Here is a 21,512-nt window from a genome sequence, read left to right as displayed (position 1 = left end):
CCCAAAATATTTTTTTTTTAAAGATAGGTTAGGACATCATGTGTTAGACAGATTGGGTCGGGTTGACCTGCAAAAAACTGGTTGACTCACAAATCAACTTGTTTTTTTATTCAGTTCAAAAAAATTGGGTTTGGGTCGGGTTAGTGAATTCTGACCTGTTTTGCCATTTCTAGATTTAGTCATCTCATACATGTGACTAACCATAACTAATTTGTTGAGTATCTGTAATTGACCCCAAAAATATGGAACTAAGAATTGTTGTAACAATTCTTTAGTCATTGTTAATGAAATAAAATCTAGTTAATGAATTTTTTAATTAATTTTTTTACTGGCATGCTATTTTGTAAGTCTATAGTAAAATTTATAGAATCTCTAACTTCACTCATGAGAATAAAATGCAGAATCATTTTTTTAAAATTATTATTATAAATTTAGGGTCTTTTAAAAATGGGCAATGGGGCCTTCTTTATGAAGTGATAGAAGGTTTTTTTTTTTTTTTTTTTTTTTTTTTTTTTTTTTTTTTTTGGGGTATTACGGGCCTTAGGCCTAGGCCTTGGGCAGCCCTACTCATACGTAGATGGATCACATAACCCTGGGGTAGGTATTGCAACAAGAGGAATCTTTTTTTTTTTAGCACAATCACAAACTTTTCAGTATGGTCCAACTTCCCTCCTTGGGGAAGTTTCCAATCAAAAGAATACAGAAGTGTAGTAAGTGAATACATCATCATCCTCTCAGCCATTGCAATTCCAACGTGATGGGTAAGAAATTGTGCAACGTTTGGGCCTGACGGATTCGAAATCATGGGCCGACTTTAAGCAGGGGCCCAAGGCTTAGCCTCACTTGAAATGCTTGATACACACGTTTGAAATCAAGGGAATCCCAGAAAATCAGGAGGTCCGCACAAGGACAATTCTAGAAGATCCGCCTTAATGAAGAGACTCACTCTACAAGGAAATATTTGTCTATCACGTTTGGGATTTCAGGGTGAAGAGTCCTACAAGGAAAAGATTTCTAGTCCAAGGAGGAAAGACTGACTTTCTTCTACTATAAAAGCTTGAATACTCTCACAAATCAAGGTACGCAAAAAACACCCTCTCTAGCACTCTAGAGTTGAGAACAATTCTAACTTGATCGTCGGAGGGTATTTGGTCAACACCACACCGGTGCCCACAACGAGATCACTTTCTTCTTCTTTGCAGGTTGCCAGTTGCAGCGAGCGTGGACTGTGCGGCTCATTGGTGATTTCACGGCCTCATCAGTTGGCGCTGTCTGTGGGAATCGCGAGAAAGATTATCGCCTCCCGGACGTAAGAGTTGCATGGTACTCACTCGTTCAATGGCCACCACCAGCAACGCCCAAGGAGACGAACCGCCGAGGTCTACTGCATTGGAAAGGCAGGTCCAGACCCTCATGACGGCGGTCGAACGACTCACAAAGCAGAATCATGATTTGGAGGAACAGCTACGTCAAAGGGATGCAGGACCTAACCCTCAGGAACGAAACCAGGAAGGTGACAGTGCCGAGCGAAAGGAGCAAGAGAACCCAGAGGACAGCAACATCCCAAGCCGACAGGAGCGGCAAAACGAGAGCCTTTCGTCTCTCACGGATCCTACCCCCCCCCCCACCTATCATCGCGGAGATGCAGGCGATGAAGGAGCAGATGAAGGTCATGATGAACGCCCTCAAGGGGCAGGTATCCTCCGACCTCAATGATTTAGTGAACAGGACTGACTCACCATTCACTGCATCCGTCAACTCATCCCCCCTGCCACCGAAGTTCCGAATGCCTCAGATCGAAAGTTACAACGGGGTCAAGGACCCCCTCGATCATCTAGAGACCTTCAAGACCCTGATGCACCTTTAGGGGGTACCTGACGAAATCATGTGCAGGGCGTTCCTGACCACACTGAAGGGACCTGCGAGGGTTTGGTTTAGTAGACTGACACCGAACTCCATCAATACTTTCAAGGATTTGAGCGCCCAATTCACCTCCCACTTCATAGGCGGACATCAGTACAAGAGGTCCACGGCGTGCTTGATGAGCATCAAGCAGCGAGAAGACGAGACGTTGCGAGCCTACATAACCTGTTTCAACAAAGAAGCCCTTTCGATCGACGAAGCGGATGATAAGATACTCGTAGCCGCGTTTACAAGCGGGCTACGGAAGGGGAAGTTCTTATTTTCCTTGTACAAGAACGACCCGAAGACCATGGCAGATGTACTCTATAGGGCTACCAAGTATATGAATGCAGAAGATGCATTGCTGGCCCGCGAAGAGAAGCCTAAGAAGAGGGAGAGGCAGGAGGATACACGACAAGATAGGGGGCGAAAGGTCGCTAGAACCGGGGATCAGCGTGATGACAGGCGCTTCAGACCCCCCACAAGAAGATTCACCAATTTCACACCATTAACCGCCCCAATCGACCAAGTATTGATGCAAATCAAAGATGAAGGAGCATTGACATTCCCAGGAAAGTTGAAAGGAGATCCCAACAAAAGACCAAGGGACAAGTATTGTCGCTTTCACCGGGACCACGGGCATGACACTGCCAACTGTTATGACCTGAAGCAGCAGATTGAGGCACTGATTAGACAGGGAAAGTTACAAAGGTTCGTCAGCAGGGAAAAGACCGACAAACCGGAAGAACAGACCCCACGACGGGAGAACGAGCGCCCCAGACCACCAATAGGGGACATTCGGATGATAATAGAGGGCACAGTTGCAGCTGGGTCTTCCAAAAAAGCCCGCAAAACCTACCTTAGGACGGTCCATAGCGTCTAACTCACAGGATCCGTACCGAAGATGCCGCGAATAGGTAACCCCGTCATACACTTTTCAGAGGATGATGCTCGGAGACTTCACCATCCTCATGACGATGCGCTGGTGGTCAGCCTACAGATTGGGGATTATAATATGCATCGGGTACTCGTCGACAACGGCAGCTCAGCGGACATCTTGTACTATCCAGCATTCCAGCAGATGAGAATTGGCAGGGAACAATTGTCCCCAACGAACGCCCCACTCGTAGGATTTGGGGGCGCAAAGATATTCCCTTTGGGTGCAATAACTCTAACAGCAATAGTAGGTGACTATCCTCAGCAAATCACTAGGGAAGTAACATTTCTCGTAGTCGACTGCTCATCCGCCTACAACGCCATCCTCGGTCGACCAACTCTCAATTCCTGGAAGGCGGTGACTTCAACGTATCACCTAATGATTAAATTCCCGATGGAGTACGGGGTAGGAGAGCTGCGGGGAAATTAAGTCGTTGCCCGAGAGTGCTATATTGCCATGATAGAAATGGAGGATCAATAGCTGACGATGTGTATCGGGAAGCAGAAAGTAACGGCAGAGCCAGTTGAAGAGCTAGAAGAAGTAAGACTGGACGACGCACGGCCTGAACGGACGACCAAAATCGGCACGCTAGCCAGTTGGCCGGTGCGACAGACGATCACAACTTTCCTAAGAAGTAACCAAGACGTCTTCGCTTGGAACCATGAAGACATACCGGGTATTGACCCATCAGTCATGGTCCACAGGTTGAATGTGTCGCCCTCTTTTCCTCTAGTCCGGCAAAAGAAACGAGCCTTCGCCCAGGAGCGGGATAAGGCCATAGTCGAGGAAGTTCAGAAGTTACTGGGGGCAGGCTTCATCAGAGAAGTATACTATCCCGACTGGCTGGCGAACGTCGTTATGGTGAAGAAGGCCAACGGGAATTGGCGGATGTGTGTAGACTTCACAGACCTCAACAAAGCTTGCCCCAAAGACAGCTACCCGCTCCCACGGATAGATACCCTGGTAGATTCAACTGCAAGACATCAGCTCCTAAGCTTCATTGATGCTTTCTCAGGCTACAACCAAATCCGGATGGACGTATCTGATCAAGAAAAGACCTCCTTCGTCACAAGCCAGGGATTATTCTGCTACAAGGTAATGCCCTTCGGACTCAAGAACGCCGGAGCAACGTACCAGAGGCTAATGAACAAGATGTTTGCACATCAGATAGGCAGGAACGTTCATGTTTACATTGACGACATGTTAGTCAAAAGCCTGCGCGAAAAAGATCATCTAGACGACCTCTGAGAAACGTTCGACACACTTCGATCATTCAACATGAAGCTAAATCCGAGCAAGTGTGCGTTCGGGGTCACGACGGGAAAGTTCCTGGGTTTTATGGTGTCCCAGAGAGGAATAGAAGTCAACTTGGAGAAGGTACGGGCCATAATGGAGTTGGAACCCCCGAGGACGGTCAAAGAAGTCCAGAGTCTAAATGGAAAGATTGCGGCCCTAAACAGATTCGTCTCAAGGGCGACGGACAGGTGCTTACCATTCTTCCGAACCCTAAGAAAGTCATTTGAGTGGACGGATGAATGCCAAGCAGCCTTCAACGACTTAAAGGCGTATCTCTCATCTCCACCATTGCTCAGTCCTTCCGTGCAAGGTGAAGAACTCTACCTTTACTTAGTAGTCTCGCATGCCGCAGTGAGCGCAGCTTTAGTAAGGGAGGAGGACGAGATACAAAAACCTGTCTACTTTACCAGCCGTGCACTCCGTGGAGCAGAGGAGAGGTACCCCCAGATGGAAAAGTTGGCTTTCGCACTAGTAATAGCTGCGTGGAGACTTAAGTCGTACTTCCAGGCACACACGATCATTGTCTTAACAAACAAGCCACTAAGGAAAGCTATGAACAGCCCGGAAGCAGCAGGAAGAATGGTCTTGTGGGCAATAGAGCTAAGCGAGTTCGACATTCAATACCGCCCGCGGACGGCCATGAAAGGACAGGCAGTAGCTGACTTCATCGCCGAATTTACACTCGGGGAGGACCAATTGGCAGAAGTAAAGGAACAGTGGAAAATCTACACAGATGGATCCTCAAACAGGCGGGCTGGAGGAGCTGGAGTCGTAATACAAACTCCGTGGGTGACACGATACGATGCATGATCCACCTGGATTTTCCAATAACCAACAATGAGGCAGAGTATGAGGCCTTGGTGGCGGGACTAGACCTCGCAAAGGCCGCGGGAGCGGAGAACGTAATTGTCCATTGCGATTCACAAGTAGTAACAAGTCAGATCATTGGCGACTACGAGTGCAAGAACGATAGAATGAAGAAATATTTAGAAGAAGTGAAGTACCGGATCAACAGCACTGAAGTCGAATTCGTTCAAATCCCGAGGGAAGAGAACGGATGGGCTGACCAACTAGCAAAATCTGCATCAGCCGAGTTCGTAGTGGTCCCCGAACAGGTATTGTCGTTCGTACAAACATCCTCATTAATCGATAACGAAACAAACATGCAGGTTGAGGACTCTAAGTGTAGCTGGACTACGCCATTAATCGCCTACCTAAAGGACGGGGTGTTACCAGATGAGAAAGGTACTGCGAGAAAATTGAAGGTCCAAGCGTCACGGTTCGTGCTGATAAAAGACATCTTATATAAAATAGGTTTTTCTCGACCATACCTGAGGTGTTTGTGCAAAGAAAAGGCAAATTATGTAATGAGAGAGGTGCACGAGGGTATCTGCGGAAACCACTTAGGGGCGCGATCACTGGTACATAAACTGATCCGTGCAGGGTACTACTGGCCTACAATGATGAAGGATGCGCAAGCCTATGTCCAATCTTGCAACAAATGCCAGAGGTTCAGCAATTTCATCAGGCAGCCGTTCGAAGAGCTGACACCTATGACGGCACCCTGGCCGTTTGCGCAATAGGGACTTGACATTATGGGCCCCTTTTCGATAGCAGTCCGGCAGTTAAAATTCCTGGTCGTCGGCATAGACTACTTCACCAAGTGGGTCGAGGCGGAAGCTTTAGCCACCATCACGGAGAAAAATATCCAAAGTTTTGTCTGGAGAAACATCGTATGCAGGTACGGGATACCCAGGGTACTGGTCTCTGACAACGGTAAACAGTTCAACAACAGTGCTTTCAGAGACTTCTGCGCAGAGCTAGGGATCAGGAATCATTACTCGTCACCTGCACACCCACAGGCGAACAGGCAGGTTGAGGTCACGAACCGATCCCTACTCAGGATAATCAAGACCCGTCTTGAAGGAACAAAAGACATATGGCCAGATGAACTACCTAGTGTCCTATGGGCATACCGGACCACAGCAAGAACACCCACTGGAGAAACACCGTTCCGACTTGCGTATGGGACAGAGGCTGTCATTCCTGCAGAAGTGGGGCTCACAAACTACCGGGTGGAGAACTACGACGAAGATGTAAACAAAGAAGCTATGCGCCTCCAGCTTGATCTACTAGACGAAGTTAGAGCAACGGCCGAGCAAAGGCTAGCACGCTATCAGAATCTCATGGCGAGGCATTACAACAACAAAGTAAGGCATAGGGACTTCAGGGTCGGGGACCTAGTGCTACGGAAAGTAATGGGTGCCGCCAGAGACTCCTCACAAGGAAAACTCGGCCCCAACTAGGAAGGACCCTACAGGATCACGTCATGGCAAAGGAAGGGCACCTACCACCTTGAGACATTGGATGGACGAAAGCTACAGCACCCATGGAACTTAGAGCATCTTCGGAAATACTACCCGTAGAAAGAAGAAGAATATAAGAGAGACCTTCAATTTCCCCTATTTATTTTTCTATTAACTTTTACTACGTTTTCTCCAACTTTTGATACAATCCTTTTGTGCCTTTTTTAAGCCCAAGGGGACTGGCACTTGGTTTTTTTATTTATTTATTTAAGTATTCACAGACAACTTAATTTTTCGCATGGATATGGATATGCTACAAGGAACATGTCCGCAAAGTGGACGAATCACCGAAACGGTGAAAATTTTTACAGGTCCATAAAGTGGACGGACCTTTTAAAGGTGATATAACCGCCACAAAGAGGACGGATCACCACGACGATGAAAAAAAAAAACTGTCCGCGAAGTGGACGAATCACCGAAATGGTGAAAATTCTTACAAGTCCATAAAATGGACGGTGCATTTAAAGGTGATATAACCGCCACAAAGTGGACGGATCACCACGACGATGAAAAAAAAAACTGTCCGCGAAGTGGACGGATCACCAAAACAGTGAAAATTCTTACAAGTCCATAAAATGGACGGTGCATTTAAAGGTGATATAACCGCCCCAAAGAGGACGGATCACCACGACGATGAAAAAAAAAACTGTCCACAAAGTGGACGGATCACCGAAACGGTGAAAATTTTTACAAGTCCATAAAATGGACGGTGCATTTAAAGGTGATATAACCGCCACAAAGAGGATGGATCACCACAACGATGAAAAAAAAAATTGTCCACGAAGTGGACGGATCAACGAAATGGTGAAAATTTTTACAAGTCCATAAAATGGACGGTGCTTTTAAAGGTGATATAATCGCCACAAAGTGGACGGATCACCACGACGATAAAAGAACTGCCCACAAAGTGGACGGACCACCGAAACGGTTAAAATTTTTTACAAGTCCATGAATTGGATGGTCATGTTTAAGGTAAAAACCACCACAAAGTGGATGGATAGTATATCCATAAGTCCACCTAATAGACGGATCTAGTTAGAAGTGAGATAACTACAACAAAGTGGACGGATCCCCATGGTAGATAGAAACTTTCAACAAAGTGGACGGATCAAAAAACCAATGCAACCATTCGCGAAGTCCATAGATTGGATGGACCCTCCAAAAGGGAAGTTTGTCCAAATTAACAATTCCCATAAAGAAAGACGGAGAGAAAAATCCTTACGGATGTAAATGCTCAATCAAAATATGCATAAACATATTTTCAAAAAAACATTGTCCACTGTGAAGGCTAATATAAAGCAGAAATAAAAGTTTAAAGTGCACATTGACGGATAAGTCTATCGTAAAATTGCTCAAAACATACAAGAAGGAACAAACCGTCCTCAAAATACAAAAAATTACAAGAGATCAATCAACATTCTTAGGGTCGGCATCCGGAACGTCCTTTGGCATGGCTGATTCTCCGTCACCCTAAGCTGTTTCATCTCCAAAGAGGTCCTCCGTATTTTCAAAAGCGACGGGAATAGCGGAAGTCTGGCCATGGTCGTCAACTTTGATCATTGACACATCCAGCTCGGGATAGACCTTCTTGATCTGACGAAGCGAGTCGTCAAAGCCTTGCAGAAAAGAGTCCGCCAGCTCGCTCAACAAGGAGTCTGAGTCGCGGTACTCCTGGACAGCTACTTCTTTAGCATGACGGATCTTTTCCTTCAGTTCTTGGATCTCCTTCTCCTTCTTCTCCAAGGCCGTCGACACCTCGTCCGTCTTCTGCTCCAGCTCTTTCCTTGCTTGCTCAGACAACTCTAGCTTCTTTTCCATATTGGACTTCCATTTATGGAGTTGACCAAGCTCTTCCTCCGTCTGTTCCGCCTTTGCACGCACCCGGTCCAAAGTATTCTCACGGTTGAGACATCGATCCATTAATCCCTTCATCATGACCAAGGACTACAAACGAAAAGAGAGTCCGTCATGTAATATATTAAATAAAAAGGAAAAACAAGCATAATTAACGGGCATAACTTACTTAAGCAACAGCAAAGAGGCCTGTCTTTCCCATAGCCTCCATCGAGTGGTTCCCTATGTCCTCATAATCTTCCACCGTGATAATAGACGACAGCTTCTCCAATGCATACTTGGAGTCGTCACGGAGGAGGGGAGGAGGTCTCTCTTGTTTGGTGTCTGGGGCCTTCATAAAACCCTTCCCCGTCCCATGCTTAGCTGGGGTGACGGTCTTGGCGCCCTCAGCCATCAGGCCAACAACTGGTTCAAGAGAGATCTTGGGTTGTTTAAACGGACGGTCAGATTTTGATGTCGGCTTCCTCTTCGAGGCTGGAGCCGACCCCTTTGGTGCCACCTCGCTGGATTCCTTCTTCTTGACGGCTTGAGATTTAATCAAAGCTCTCCTTTTTCCGTCCTCCATCTCTGCAAATTATGACGGATGAAATTAAACTAAATACGGTTGAAATAAATTGGCCAAGTAAAATTGACGGGCTTACGTCTATGAACTCGCTCGTCGTATCTAATGGCCTCTTGAGTGGGCTCAAGACCGTCACAGTACCAATGTATGGTCTTCGGGTTCACCAACTTTGCCGAAGTCCTTTCCTCCGGCTTAGTTTTTCTACAAATCTTTTCAAGGAAACTAAATTCCTCAAGGCTAACTTGTGGGCGCCGTCTACCTGCAGAGAAAGACGATCAAAATATATATATAAAAATGAACGGGTATGATGGGTATTACGAAAATAGGACGGGTGCATACACGATTGATTTATCACTCCCCAGGTTGTGTCAACAGGCATGTACTCCGTCTCCCCTGGATGGTTCATCCATCTGTCACCCTCCAGGAAGAAGTAACGACTCTTCCAGTCTCTATTTGAGTCTGGGGTCTCAAAGATCACCTTCAACAAGGGGCTTCAACTAGCAAAACTATACATCCCCCTTGATCTATCAATCTCGTCAGGACGGTAAAAGTGAAGAAACTCACGGACCGTCAATCTCCTTTCTCCATCCGACATTGCACCATAGAGAATCTCCATTGCTATGAAGACCCTCCAGGCGTTCGGAGATATCTGGGTGACGGACAATCCCAGATAGTGCAAGAGTTCCCTATGAAGTGTACTGAGCGGGAATCAAGTCCTGCCTTCAACACCTGCTCATATACTCCAACACCTTCTACCCCTTCATAGTAACACTTCTCCGACACATAGGGTAGACGGATGGGAATGTAGTCCGGAATTTGGAAGTTGGTTCTAAAAGTGCTGAAATGTCTCTCCCTAATGACGGATGTGAACCTATGCACCGTCCACTCTGGTAACATGATGAACTGCCTTAGTCCATCAGCACCTACAATGGACTCCAGTGCTTGATTCCCGTCGTCATCAGAACCCTCTACTTCAACCATCTCCATATCCTCATTTGTTGAGGATGAAGAAGAGGCAGACGGACTCCTATCTTCGCCGGGGCTCTCTTGGTCTTTATGACCGGACGGGTATACACCCTCGTATTCCGTCTCGTCACGAACCACCGACTAGTTACTTGACGCACTAGACATTTCCTACAATTGACGATAAAACCTAAGACTGACGGGTTTGAAAGTATTGACGGGTGTGTAGTAAGTCTAAACGCAAGGACGGAAAAGTAACTTGAACTATAATGATAAAATAAATACTCACCACACTTGGAAAAGGATAGTTGATGATTGGTGGGATCTACGGATACAGGTCCCTGACGGGGTGCTCTGGCAAGAATGACGAATTCGCTCTGACAAATGATTTCTGGCTGAAAATAGGAGAAATGGGGGAGTGGTGCGCTTTATATATAGGAGATGCACGGAAGATGAAGCAACGCTTCGATCCAATACAACAACCATTTCGAGTGTGACACGTGGCATACCCCATAAATGTTGACAACCTGTCAACATGCATTAGCAAATTGTACCCTTTGTGGAACCGTCAACTTTATGAATCTTCAGCCGACAAGTTGATCCATCTGGAAACGTCAGTTTCTCAACCATCATCATTATGAACCTTTAATCGTCATCCCCCAAATTTATCTAACCGTCACCCTAATGCTCCGTCCATTAAAAACAATGACGGACCATAGGGTGAAGGGGGCAACTGATGGGTAAGAAATTGTGCAACGTTTGGGCCTGACGAATTTGAAATCATGGGCCGACTTTAAGCAGGGGCCCAAGGCTTAGCCTCACTTGAAATGCTTGATACACACGTTTGAAATCAAGGGAATCCCAGAAAATTAGGAGGTCCGCACAAGGGCAATTCTAGAAGATCCGCCTTAATGAAGAGACTCACTCTAGAAGGAAATATTTGTCCATCACGTTTGGGATTTCAGGGTGAAGAGTCCTATAAGGAAAAGACTTCTAGTCCAAGGAGGAAAGACCGACTTTCTTCTACTATAAAAGCTTGAATACTCTCACAAATCAAGGTACGCAAAAAACACCCTCTCTGGCACTCTAGAGTTGAGAACAATTCTAACTTGATCGTCGGAGGGTATTTGGTCGACACCACACCGGTGCCCACGGCGAGATCACTTTCTTCTTCTTTGCAGGTTGCCAGTTGCAGCGAGCGTGGACTGTGCGGCTCACTGGTGATTTCACGGCCTCATCAGAATGCATATTCTTCGACTAGAAATGCTAGTGACACCAATTTTCGCACAACTTTGTACAACAACTCGCCATATGGCGACTTGTAATTGGTAAGGGTGTGTCCTCACATGGCCCACTAACACATTCTTACCAATCACAACTCACTATGTGTAGGGGCGTAACCAGGATTTTCCACTTGGGGGGGGGGGCGAATTATATATTTATATGCTAGTCATAACTCATAATTAATACAATAACTATATTCTATATAAAATAGTCAAATTTAACATTTTATAATATTTTAAAACTCAAATAAGATAATAATAAAAAATTGTTCAATTTGCTATAAACATATAAACGATTTTTTTTTTTTTTTTTAAGCCTTAGCATCTCCTATTAGAATTTTGCTTGATGAAGACCATTCATGAAATAAATTCCCTTCATTATCATTTTCATAGTGAAATTCTTAACAAAATTTCCCCTTTTCAAATTGGGAGGGGGTTAAGAGTTGAGAATGTTTCTTATCTCTAGCGCAACCTAAATTCTATTGTAGAAACATATCAATGTCGGTACAACTTATAAGGCACTTGGATACAAAAGCAAAACAAAAAATCAACTAAAAATATATATAAATGAGATGATGATAATGAGAGAAAAACATATGAGGAAAAAAAATTGGAAATATGAGAAAGGGATCAAATTTTGTGAAAAAATGATGATGATGGGACCAAAATAAATGAATTTGAAGGCTAAGAATGAAAAGAAAAACACACCAATTCAAGCAACGCATTGCATTTAAAAATTGAAAACAATAGGAACAACGTCCTTTTTCTATTCTTAGAAAAAATAAAAAGAAAGACACCTAGAGATTAGGGATTTATAAGATTTTGGTAAAAGTCTAGGGATTTATAAGATTTTGGTAAAAGTGTGCATATTGTTTGAGTGGAGTACACTTGAGAAACTAACTAAACATTGGAATTGTAAATGGCTAAATGCAATCATTGTTATATTTTAAAGGGAAATAACATAAAAACTAACAATGAACAGATCTCTATGACATTTTTTTTTAAATGAAAGTCATTATCCAAAATCAGAGTAAAGAGAAAACTAAGCAAAACAACAGTAAAAAAAATTAGCATAAACTGTGAAGAAGATGAATATTCATAGCTAATTGGAACTCTAAAATCAGAGACTATCTTCTATTCAATAGTTTGGAAACTCCAGGTTCTTGGCATATTGTGCAAGTAGGTGGGCCACTTGGTTACTTTCTCTTTTATTATGATTTAAATTGAGTTAAGAGTAGTCTAGATTCTTGTATTAGGTGGCCTGTCCAACTATGCTAGACCAATTTTCTTCCATTGACAACAAGAAGGTTTTGTGAAATTTTTTGGAGGGGCCAATCATTATAATTTGTAGGGGCCCAATTTATTTTTATACAGCACTATAAGAGGATTTCAAAAGCCCCCTCAAGACTATATGTACCTCCACTCGTGGCCAAGTGGCTAGTTGTGGCACAAAGTTGTACCAAAATTGATGTCCCTTACATTTCTCTTCTTCAACCAAACCCATACATAAAATAACTAAAGTCACTTCCACTATAGTCCCATTTACTATCCAAGAACCTCTTTGGATCAAAATTTAATGGATTTTCCCAAATAGAGGGGTCCCTTTGTATCGCCCATACATTCACAAAAATTCGAGATCCTTTTGGAATGGTGTAGCCTCCTACAGTGCATGTCTCGCTGGGACAATGAGGAACTAATAATGGCACGGCTGCATGTAACCGCAATGTTTCTTTTATTACAGCATGTAAGTACGGTAGTTTGTGAATATGAGATTCTTCTACAATGTTATCTTTGTCAACTACATCCTCCAATTCTTGTTGGGTTTTCCTCATCACCTTCGGTTTGTTCATGATTTCAGCCATGGCAAACTCAATTGTGTTGGAGGATGTGTTTGTCCCACCGACCACCATATCCTGTTCACATTATACACTAGATTATGGAATTATGTGGAGGCATTGCTAAACAATTTAGCTACCAAATAAAACGACTCCACATGATTGTAATATTAATGCTAGAACTAGAAATATAATATTTGTTTTAATTGGTGATGGCTAAACACTGTGTGTACGGTACACAAAGCTAAATTCATGCTTTTAAAACATGATATCAACTCATCTCGTGCAACAATAATCACCGTATCCTTTTTAAGTGAAAGCCTTTATACTGTGACTCCCTCTAACTTATAGGGCTTCTTGCTTAGTGATTCATTCACTACAAAAAAAAAGTCCTATAGTCGCATTTTTAAAATGCGGCTATAGCTCTTAAAAACGTGGCTACAGGACGATTTTGCTTATAGCAGTGTTTTTTTAGGCTGTGTGGCCTAAAACCCATGACTATAGGCTTAGACCAATGGCCACGTTTTTATAAAAACGGCTATAGGACATATTCTAGCCGCATTTTTCAAATGCGGCTATAGGTGACAACTATAGCCGCATTAGAAATATATAAGAACAGATCTTCCTCGGACTTGACCGTGGAGAACTTTTCTTATTCAAAACCGTTTGTTTTATTCTTTCCATTAATAACTAACCTACTGGTGATCCTTATCCACCTAACTCATTGAAAGTTCAATTTCAAGTCCACCCTTTAATAAATTCATTATTTTGGGCTCATTGGGCCATTGACCATCCGCTTGGGCTGTGGAGCAAATCGTGTCCTTACAATTGGTGCCATCTGTGGAAAATTGAACATTCTTGAGCCTGATCAACCATGGTAGGTTCAGGACCAAATCGTGAAGAATTTGTAGGATCCCAACGTCAAGATCAATTCCTTAATCTTGAATGAAGGAGAAACCGTGAAGTTAGTGTACACACCACCCATACAAGCAGGAGTCATTTTAGAAGTGGGAGTCATGTGTCCCATGGGGAAAACACCAGGAACATGTAGCTGGAGATAGATCATTTACAGAGGAAGCTACACCGTAAGCAATGGAGAGGGACTCCTTCAAGCTCAAAGTCTCCTTCTGATGATAATGGTAGTTACAAGCCCAGGTCAAGAAATCCTAATAGCAAGTCTTTGTCTTATGATAAGGATTGCCATTGTAGGCAGAGGGGCAAAAGCTCATCTCGCAGGGGCTTGGGGAGAAATGCTATGAGTAAGGCCTTGCGCCAAATTTCCAAATCTTCGCTCACAGGAAGGATTGAAGGGGGAAAACTTCCTCAGTGGTTTACGTAGACAACATTTACCATGTATATCGGTAGGACGGATCAAGTGGAGCATGTAAGACATTTTAATCAAAGAATGGTTGTCCACTCGAAGAATAAGGCCTTAATATACAAGGTATTCCCATCTAACTTGGGGCCAGTGGCGATGAGATGGTTTGATGGGTTGAAGGAGAGATCAATTAGCTCCTTTCAAGAGCTTACCAAGGCCTTTGGGGTCAAATTTGTTACTTGTAGTAAGATTCCTCGTCCCTTGGATTCCTTGTCGTCTATAGCCATGCGAGAGGGAAAGACCTTGAAGATGTACTCAGATAGGTATTGGGAGATGTTTAATGAGATAGATGGAAATTTTGACGATGTAGCAATAAGGACATTCAAGGTCGGCCTTCCTACTGAGCACGATTTGAGGAAGTCTTTGATAAGGAAGCCTGCTTGAAATGTATGTCAGCTCATGGACTGAATTGATGAGTATAAACGGGTTAAAGATGATCAACAACAAGGAAAGGGGAAGGCGAAGGTAGTTCCCTAAGACCGAAGAGATTTTAGGTCGGAGAGACATAACAATAATCGCTCTAGGAGAGATTTTACTCAGGGATGGCAATTTTTGCCTGACCTGCGGGTACCCAACCCGGCCCGACCCTAATGGGCCAGGTTTTACCCAGTCCGATTAGGAATAGGGTCAGGTATGGGTTTTTTTTTTTAAAAAACCTGAAGCGGGTCCGGGTCAGGTCTGGGTTTTATCAAAAAAATCTGAGACCCGATCCGAAACTCGGCCTGGAAAAAAACCCGATACCCTGAAATTACTAAAATACCCTATATATATATATACCTATAATCTAACCCTAATCCCTCATTTCTTCAGCACTCACACCTCCCTCCCTTAGTCTGACGTTCACTCTCCCTCAACTTAGTCCCTCACCCTCACTCCCACACTCTGATGCTCCCTCACCCTCACTTCCACACTCTGACACTCCTTCACCCTCTGTCTCTTTGAATCCTTTCTCAATTGACACACTAAAAGATTAAACTCCAAAGACTCTCTCTCTCTCTCTCTCAAAAACTCTGAGAAATTCTGAGTCTTCTAGAAATCTCTGGGCCATTTAGCATTGTAGACAACAAAGAGCCTTTCCACGGCATTGTTTCGTCGTCTCAGTCTGTTACTCTCGCAATTTTTTTTGCTTAAAAAGCGTTTCGGGAAAACGATTAGGGTTCCAGAAAACTTGTTCTAAGGTAACAATGATACATAACAACAATAAGTTCTTTTATATGTATGTATATACATTTATGTAATGTATGGATGGATGCTTGTGCTCTGTTTGGTTGATATGAAAATGTGATGAAAGAGAGAAAATGAGCTGTTAAATATGAGTTTGACGTGATTTTTTTTTTTTTTTTTTTTTTTTTTTTTTTTTCAGTTTCTTTTTACTAGGCTAAGGTTTTGATTGTTGGTGCATTGTTTGGTTGCTGAGAAAATGTAGGAGAATAAGAAAAGAAACGGAAATGCTTTGGATTATTACATAAATGCTCAGTTAGCATGTAGTGATTGCTATATAATAAAACTCAGTTGTATTGATCATAACATGAACAAGATGAGTCATGTGTTTAATCTCTGTTGTCCGATTTGTAAAGCTTTTTTATATGATCTCACTCTTTGATGATAAAGAGGCAAAATGTATGATCTATCATTGCGATTTTTGGATTAGATAAAGAGGCAAAATGTTCGGTTTTTGTTTTAAAATTTTGGATTTTTTTTTTCAGTGTTTCATTAAAATTTGTTTGGAGGTTTTGATTGTGTGGTGGTTCATTGACTTTGTTATGATGATAATAATGTTTATTTTGGTTTTGGGTGGGTGAGGGTTTGGTTTATGGGTTAAGGTGTTTGTGGTGTTATTGGGTTTGTTTTGAAATCAGTGAAACTAAGTGTGAAATATGGTAGTGAATTTTTGTATACATATCTTTTACTTGATTCAAGTCTCAAAGCATTCTGTTCCTTGGATACTAGTAGGAACCAGCTTTAGCTTGCTTGACTCTATGTCTGACTGTGCTGCTACAGTGGTAGAATTACATAATGCTAGTGAGGGAACTGAATGTAATGGTCCTTGGATGCTAGTAGGAACCAAGGGTTTTGTAAATATTAGTGACAGCCCAAAAACAAAGACTCGCTTGTGATCGTAAATAATAGAGAGAGCTTAAGACTAAAGGCTCAACTCAAGTTTGTAAATAGTAACAAAGAAGGCCTGAAAATGAAGAATCATTTTAAAGATGAAGATGGTGAGTTTGATTAGAGGTATGTTCCTTGTTTGGTTTAAATGGTTGGTTGGACATGAAAAATGAAGTTATTGAGCTTATTAGTATTGAATAATGATTGGCTTTCGGTCTGATAAAGATGTTATGCTGAATGAAGTGTGTGTGTATATATATATATATCTATTTGTACATGTTTGAAGGTATTCAAACATGTTTGAAGGTATATATGTTTGTACCCAAGCATCAGTTTTGTATATTCAGGGAAAACGGTTTTTATTTACTAAAGTTGGAGATGCAATAAAGAATTGTCATTTCATGTAAACAACATAGTAATGAGATGAGGATGATATTGCAGGGCCTAAATGAATAGGGTGACTAGAACAGTTAGGCATAAGATCTAAAAATATCTTATTATGCAAAGGTTCTGATATAAATGGCATTTTAATTTAATCAGTTGATAAGCAAATTTCAATGAATATAATGCTTATTAATGAACCTATGGAACTACAACTATAAATCAACCTGTTTTCTTTTCAATATAAATGACATTTTAAACTAATCAGATCCTGCATGCATTTGGGTATGTGGTAGTTTTTGGTAGCTTGTTTGCTTATTAATTACTTCTTATTTGTATAAACAACTTGATAGTTTGGTCATGCATTACTTGTACTATGCAGGTGAAAGACATCAGTTAAAAGATCTCGGTTTTTTGTGGGTGCTATGCATTATGTAGCGCTGTTCTATATTTGTTGAAGATCACATAATTCCAGGGAATTTGGAGATCTTCTATTTAGTTTCAAGTTGTAATTTATGTTTAAACAGAAAAGAGTTGGGAAGCACAGGCCACACAGTTACATGTACAGGAAATTTATAAATTATGAGTTGTGTCACAATTGATGGGAGTTGTGTCACAATTGTCAAAGATTAAACATTTTGTATTAATTTAGTAGCTTTTTAAATTTCTTAGCCTTGTTGGATTAATTTGTTGGTTTGTAATTATTCTAAATTTGTGGGATTTATTTTGTAGCTTTTTAATTTCTTGGACTCGTTGGACTTTTGATACTTATTTCTTGGACTTGTTGGATTTATTTTATTTTTATGTTTAGCTGGTGATTTTAGTTATGATTTTCTTTAATAAGTGATTTATTGATTTATGATTAGTAGCTTATGATTTGGACTGATTTGGCATTTGGGCCATGTTATCTAGGCTTGAATGTAGGCAAAAATAAATTTGGGCTTCAATTCTTTTTTTTTTTTTTTGGTTGGGCCACGAATTGAGCCCAATCCCTTAACAGGGCCCACGGGGGTGGGTCCATTCCATGGGTCTTAGCCCGTGGGTTGGGTTCGGGTATGGAAAAACCCGGCCCGAATCCAACCCATTGCCATTCCTAATTTTGATGGACATACTGGGCTTGCCATTGCCCAGGTAGTCAGCACAATGTTTAGGAAGCCTATGCACCAAATCTTGGAAAGGATAAAGAATGAGCCATACTTTAAATGGCCAAATAAGATGGGAGGAGAATCTATAAAGCGTAATCAAAGTCTTCATTGCCAGTACCATCAAGACCGAAGACACATTACAGAGGAGTGTAGGATTTTACATGATCACTTGGAACAGCTGGTCAAAAGTGGGAAGCTAAAGCAATTCCTGTATCAACCAACTAGGCAGGGGAGCCAGGCAGGGTCGGCACATCAAAAGAATGTTTCCTCAAGACCACCCTTGGGGACAATTAGTGTTATTTTTGTTGCCCTAGGTCAAACTGGTTCTTATCCATCCAAGGTTATGTCCATAGCACGGCCACACTCTGAGGATTTGATCCCTAATTCCAAGAGGGGAAGAATGGAGCTATAGGTCACTTGTTTCCGTGTGGATGCAAGACTGTGATGTTGGTTTCATACCAAACATGTGCTTCAAAATGACCTATATGAACGTAATCCATCAACAATGCCTAAATAAAGGACTCATTTTCTTTGCTTTCTGTTTCACACAGTGTCATAACAGAAGTAAATAATGCAATGATACCCAATAAATGACAAAAGTTGGTAGGTTTTGAAAAGGAGAGTAGTTGATACCACTTGGATGTTCTCGTCCAACTCAAAGGAAAAAGCTCTTCTCTAACCTGCAATCATATTACTGTCAGCAAGGGTTCATCCAATTCAAGCACTAACTTTTAAACCAAAAAATTATTTTTTTAAAGATTGGGTTGACTCCCACCATCTATTATAAATTGAAGAATTAAAAGCATAATTTTCTTTTTGCATTTTCCCTAATATTTAGTTTTTTACTCTTACATTAATGGTTGTGATTTGTTTCCCTTGATTTGTAATTAAGACTATATAATAAGATAATTGGACCCATGTTAGGGAAATTACTTATGTTTGCCTTTATGCAGTGAACGACATAATGAGAAATAAGGAAGATTTAAGCAATGTACATCCAAAGTTTAGCCAAAAAAGTCACTAGAACAGAATTTGTTTTGTGTGTAGGACTCTAAGCATGGACATTGGTGGCTGGAATTTGGATCAGGACTACTGGTTGGTTATTCGCCAGCAATCTTGTTTAGTCACTTAAGAACTCATGCTAGCATGGTTCAATATGGAGGAGAGATTGTAAATTCTAGATCATCAAGTTATCACACATCTACTCAAAAGGGTAGTGGCCATTTTGCTGAAAAAGGATTTGGAAAAGCTTCTTATTTCAGAAATTTGCAAGTTGTTGATTGGGATAATTACTTGCTTCCTCTAACAAATCTTCACCTCTTGGCTGATCATCCAAATTGTTATGATATAAAACAAGGGATAAATAATGTTTGGGGAACTTACTTTTATTATGGAGGTCCTGGAAGGAATGTAAAATGTCCATGAAGAAAGAAAAGAAAAAAGTACAAGATATAGATAGTAGCCTATATATTTTTTTCTCTCTTTTTTTTTTTTCATTTTTTTTTTCAAATATGAGTTTTTAGTTTGCATCTTAGCCTTAACATGATTTGGGTGTCATAAAAATTTTCCCACAAAATTCCATTTTTACTGACGAGTTACCCATTATTCATCCTACCTTTGGGAGTATGCAAATTTGTGGAAATACAGATTATCAATAGCAATTGAGTGTGTGATGTTCTCAGTTCTTCATCTTTCTCTTCCAAATCCTTGAATTATATGGAAAAATAAATAAATAAATCAATGTTACAGGCAGGAACAGAATAATTCAATACCCTTAGGCTTTAAGTAATATTAGCATCCTTATGTGCTATTTTAATAGAAAAAAAAAAAAAAAAAAAAGAGTTGTGGACTTTTTTTAATTAAAAAAAAAAAATAGTAACCTTACTGTTTTTTTTTTTAACTGATTTGCCTTCATTTTTGTAGGTAGTAATATTAAATACATGTTAGGAATATTTTTGGAGTATAGAAAATTTAACCAAAAAAAAAAAATTTATATTCCAATCATATATATAAAATTTACAATATGTTAACCTACCAAACCTACAATTGCCATTGTCATTTAGAAAACCCATACCACTTCCACAAATATTTATTTTCTTTGAAAGGAAGGACAATGCAAATGTGCTAGTGGTATTTATATATGGCTATGCATGTGCGGTGCATGAAAGAAGCAACTTCTGAAGGAAACAGACAGATTTACACATTGGACAACTTTTGCATACTATTATAATCTATACCTTAATTTGGATCCCAGCTTTCAAACAATGAATTAACCAAAGTAGTGTATGTAAGTAAACACAACACATTATTCATATTGTCCCTTTAAGTAAGCACAATATAATAATTATTAAAAGAAAAGTTAGTGCTTGACCTTCTTAACTGTGCTAATGTACCTATTTACATGATAATCTTACACTTGGAAGACGTGTTCTAAAAAGCTACAACTTAACCGGCCAACCAAGTTGTCAGTAATTATGCAATCCTATCCTTATCAACATTTTCATATGAGTAACAACAAAAGCACCATTTACTGGCTTAAAGAAATTGTTAGGACATATTTGATTCACATGTTAGGAACATATGTCACTATTTTATGTAATTGGTTAATCCTTTGACAAAACACACTTTACTTGTATTTGGGTAGATCTAGGATGTGTTTAATACTTCAAAAAACATGTTGTTTAAGTCTAGTATTAAAGACATGAAGATTGGACCGAGAAACAAGTGAAGAAAAGCTGTTCATTAAAGCTGAATAGATAGCTTGACACCAGTGGACAGATAGCTCGACAGCTACTTGACACCTCTTGATAGCTAGGCTATCTATCGAGCTCTTTAGTTGATTGTTATCGCAATCTCGACACCTTTTGATAGCTGGTGCATCGATCGAGAAAGCTTTTGTCTCCTCGACACCTACTCGACACCTCCTCGATAGCTGTATTTGGCGAAGTTTAAAGCTCGACACCTCCTCGACACCTCCCAATCGATCGAGGTTATGGGAATTCAGATTTTCAGATCTGATTTTCGGCCCAAACTTATGTATTTGTGTAGGGTTTCTTTTCTCACAATCTTAGACCTATATAAGGCTTATTTTAGAAGTCGTCACAAAAGAGAATATAAGGAGAACAAATGCAAAGGGTGACCGATGCCTTATTCTCTTTGAAAGAAGCTACTACGACTTTTGCGCCTTAGGATTTTGTAACCAAGTGCTTCTTGATCTTCATTTTTGATGAAGTGAAGAACTTTGCAGCCAACATCTTCTTCTAGTTGGTGATTAAGTCGTGTACTGAGATCCGCGCAATTGGTTAGTCACGTATTGGGATTCGTACATCAAAGGGTGGTGTTCATATATTGAAGAGTTTAGAGGTTCTGAAGTAGTAGAAGGTTTCTGCTGTGAATTCATCTACGGGGATTATAGAGTCTAAGGACAAAGGTTTTGTACTAGATCTAAAACTTCTCTTTTCTATAGTGGATTGCTTTTCGGAAAGGTTTCCCCCCAGGTTT

At 41.2% G+C, this 21,512-nt stretch overlaps 1 pseudogene; it reads right to left on the bottom strand.

The window, feature by feature from the left end:
• Positions 1-563: 563 nt before the first annotated feature.
• On the bottom strand, positions 564-13,073 carry LOC115970267 (annotated as a pseudogene).
• Between the last annotated feature and the right edge of the window lie 8,439 nt (positions 13,074-21,512).

This window comes from Quercus lobata, chromosome 12, assembly GCF_001633185.2.
Source record: "Quercus lobata isolate SW786 chromosome 12, ValleyOak3.0 Primary Assembly, whole genome shotgun sequence".
NCBI lineage: Eukaryota > Viridiplantae > Streptophyta > Magnoliopsida > Fagales > Fagaceae > Quercus > Quercus lobata.
Note: the sequence above shows the minus strand (reverse complement) of the source record. Positions and strands in the feature narration are given on the sequence as shown.